Source organism: Lineus longissimus, chromosome 11, assembly GCF_910592395.1.
Source record: "Lineus longissimus chromosome 11, tnLinLong1.2, whole genome shotgun sequence".
Taxonomy (NCBI): Eukaryota; Metazoa; Nemertea; class Pilidiophora; order Heteronemertea; family Lineidae; genus Lineus; species Lineus longissimus.
In genome coordinates this window covers 5,978,305-5,981,164 of record NC_088318.1, presented here as the reverse complement: position 1 = coordinate 5,981,164, position 2,860 = coordinate 5,978,305, and the positions used below count along the sequence as shown (strand labels likewise).

The following is a 2,860-nucleotide window of genomic DNA, read 5'->3' as shown; positions in this document are numbered from 1 at the left end:
CTTTGTACATAGTGTATGCTCTTGAAGCACACAGCATACAGTGTGTAATTAATAGTAGACAGTGCAACATTAAGAAATAAACACCACATTCGCATATCCAGACTTGTGTTGTTATAACTAGGGTATGGTCCCACGATTTTTGGTTGTTACATGAGGTCATATATCTATTCTACTCCAAAAATTTGTCCCGTTCGAATTTCAAATATGGCCGCCAGGCAGCCATCTTGAAAATTAAAACAAAGTCGGATTGAAACCAAATTTTATGTGATTGTATATCTATGTACTATCTACAACTTCCTTGATTTTCAGTCAAATCCATCTACCAATATGGCCGCCAGGCGGCCATCTTAAAAATTAAACAAAGTCCTATTACTCCCAAACCAATGATCGGATTGCAACCAAACTTCATGTGATTATGTAGCTATGTACTCTTATCAATATCAAATTGCATTGTCTAAAGACCCAAAAACAAATGAAGCGAGGTGATAATAGTACGGCGTGCCGTATCGTATAACCTTGCTATAAATATACGCAACCATAAATACATTTCAATAGACAATGCTGGCTTACTATTTTGATTTAGCGAGGACAAAGTGACGGAAACTAAAAAACTCTAAGGCTCATATAAGTCACTTGAAAATAGATTCTCAGCTGGAAGAACGATGGCCCGTAATTAATAATAATGGGATCTACTTTACACACACGAGAGAAGTGCAATTGTATCGGCCGATGATTCGTGGAGTTTGTGAACAAAAATACGCATACGGTACTGTACGCATACTCACCTCATGCATCTAAACCTTTGGTGTGGATCTTTGCTCGGTAGAAACAGATTGAGGAAAATGATTGGTTTGTTTGACCACAGCCGAAAGGGCTGATTGAGTTATTTTGTTTTCGCTGAACGACGGAAGTAGCAGCATCGCTCTTCAAACTTTTCGTGTGACCTGCAATAATGTGGACCAACAAGCTAGGCACATGTCAGCATGGTCAACGCATATCCACGGCAACCCCATCGTATACCGTTTTTGGGAACAACACTGACTTTGTTCTTGATGGAGAGAGTTGTCTTCTGCATGCCTTGCTCTGCGATGGTCGTTGGTAGCGTAAGTCAACCACTCTTGCAGGACTAAAAGTATGTATGCGTGCACTAACTCGAATAATCAGACAATTGCGGTCCGCGTGTACCCAACTGCCAAGATTCCTTCGAATTATCAGGGAATGTAGAGATTGTGATATGAACTATATCGTTGCCCAAGCCATGACATCTAGTGGCACTACACGACTTACAGACATCCTGGAATCGGGACAGCCTGTGTATTTCAGCCAGCAGCTTTTAGACTTTACTCAGGCCTATGTTATGGTGGTCGTTCTTCCACTTGGGATCATCGGCAACGCATTGTCCTTTGTGATATTCTTGCGGGTGAGGAGGCGGGCGAACGCCTGCGTCCAGTACCTCAGTTGTCTTGCTGTTTCCGATACTGGCGTCATTCTTATGGGAGGAGTGACCGACTGGATATCTTTCGGTCTAAAGCATATCACGGATGGCGCGTACGATATAGGTGACCTCTTAACGTACAGTAACACAACATGTAAATTTCTTGCTGGTTTTCGTCACATTTTCGAAGTAATATCAGCGTGGATAATCGTGGCTTTTTCTGTGGAGCGGGCCTACGTGGTTTGGTTTCCTCTAAAACGTGCGACAATCACGTCAAAACAGAGGAAATTAGTAATTGTTGTCATATTCGTCACCGCTATACTCCTTAGTGTTCAGCGTTTCATTTTATTGGGTGTTCTTTCAGGATCAGTGGCTCTCTGCTTCTATCAAACGACTCAGTATATTTCAGCTGTGCTTTGGCAGCTGGACATCGCTTTCTACGGTTATGTTCCATGTACCTTGATTTTCCTTGCCAACATTTTGATATTGGTTGCCATTTCCCTCTCTAGGAAACAGAGGCTAGGAGAAAATGCCCGTAAAGGCGGCGGCGAAGGTAGGTTACTAATCTCCCTAATGTCAGTCTCCACCCTGTACGTCATATTACTTTTACCTCTGACAACACTATTAACGTACTTAGCCGATGAACGAGATAATTTGAACAAAGCGCGCTATCAGTTGCTGTTCCATGTCATGAAGTTCTTAAATTTGGTCAGCATGTTCAATTATTGTTATAATTTTGTCGTTTACGGCTTTACTTTGCCATTTTATCGCCAGGAAGTACAAAAGATGTTCCGAATAAACCGGCAGAGTTCTGGGTAAATTGCCAATTTTATGAATTCCTGATAGATGGAGTGGATCTTCAGAGAGTAGACAATGCATAAGAGAACAAGAACATGTCAAGCTTTTCTGAACACAGTCGTTGCGGCAGCTAGCAAGCAAAAGGAAATACTAGTTATTGTAACACAAATATGCACGTCGTAGAGGTTTTTCCTTAGGCACTTCATTTTATTTATGGAAGAGGATATGTACACAACATGCTGTGTATGCAACAGAAAAAAGTATTGTTGCAAACACAGTATGCTGTGAACGCTAGCAAGCATCGCGCTTGCGTACACAGCATGTATACAATGTACAGCATTGTCTAGAGTACACAGCAGACTTCCCTGGCTGGAGAAAACTGCTTTGGTCATATGGCACACATGCCATCCAAAAACCGGGGCTTCGGCTAGCGTGTTTTCCACCATGCTTGCAGTGGTACTTCAAGTGCTGTGGAATTTTCCCATCATTTTTTAAGACTCTTTCTTGTTTGTCGATGGTTCTAGAGTGCCGTATCACAAAGGTAACGTTGTGTTGCTCCCGATACCGAAAGAGAGCTGTTTGGAAGGCGGGAAAGGATGAGAATTTGGCCCCAACTTGAAGGGAAGC

General features: G+C 42.3%; 1 long non-coding RNA gene across 1 annotated transcript; it reads left to right on the top strand.

Moving 5' to 3' along the window:
• The first annotated feature begins 683 nt into the window (after nt 1-683).
• Nucleotides 684-2,576, top strand: LOC135496238 (uncharacterized). Its single transcript, XR_010448628.1, has 2 exons — nt 684-1,988; nt 2,210-2,576. It is a non-coding gene; the product is annotated as an uncharacterized LOC135496238 (long non-coding RNA).
• The last annotated feature ends 284 nt before the right edge of the window (nt 2,577-2,860 follow it).